Here is a 1,006-nt window from a genome sequence, read left to right on the forward strand (position 1 = left end):
TCACCATGTCGATTGGACTGGTGTGGTTGGCGACGCCAATTCCTCCTTTTTGTTAGGTTTATTTTTCTCTGCGATGTGAATTAAAAATCAGACTGATTAGATGCAGCCAACATACTTCTGATGTTTTCAGAGAGATGTTTTTCACCTGCTGTGATACTGAACAGCAGAAAGTCCTTGAGTGCAGATCCTGTAGAGTTAGCAATAGCATGGAGTAAGAATGCTGCATCACCCAGGAACATGTGAGGTCCTCTGATGTTGGTGCCAGGCAGGAGCTCAGAGCTGAACCTTAGGGTGGATGGTGTTCTTGACATTTCTGCTGCACTTAGTTGGCCACTGGATGTATGTAGGAAGGGTCACGGAGGTTATGGTTAATTCAAGCTTGTATTTCAGCGGTGAACAAATCTGGTCCTCGAGGGCCACCATCCTGCATGTTTCAGTTATTTCCCTGCTCTTCATCTGGTCTTCAGGTTCTGCAGAAACCTGTTAGTCACCCGTTTATTTAAATCACGTGTGTTGAAGCACAGAAACATCTAAAACACGTGCTAAGTTCAGGGCCTGCGCGCCAAATGTGAGACATTCAAAGATGTATTCTTGTCTTAAATTAAGCTGCTTTAAAGCCGGCATTGACAACGACATCTCCCAGAATGCATCTCAATCATTTTACCTGTGAAATGATGGCATCTCACCAGCAGGTGCAAAAGCAAAGAGTTCAAAAAAGTAGCTCGCAAAATTTTACTGTGTGAAATCTCCATTTCACTGCTGTTTTTGCACAGTTGTACTGAGAAGTGGTAATTTCCCACTGGAACACCTCCAGGTGGGAATTACCTGTCTAAAAGTGGGAAAGTTCAGAATTCAAGATGGCAGCTACTCAACCCAATTGTACAGTGAGTTCATTTTACTTTTGATAGTATTTCTGTATCATTTATTTCACATTTAGTATACTTTTCAGTGTTTATAAGATGATGTGTTAAAACGCTGTTTCTGTTCAGGAACTACTAAGTAGAGC

Source organism: Austrofundulus limnaeus, unplaced genomic scaffold, assembly GCF_001266775.1.
Source record: "Austrofundulus limnaeus strain Quisiro unplaced genomic scaffold, Austrofundulus_limnaeus-1.0 Scaffold3182, whole genome shotgun sequence".
NCBI lineage: Eukaryota > Metazoa > Chordata > Actinopteri > Cyprinodontiformes > Rivulidae > Austrofundulus > Austrofundulus limnaeus.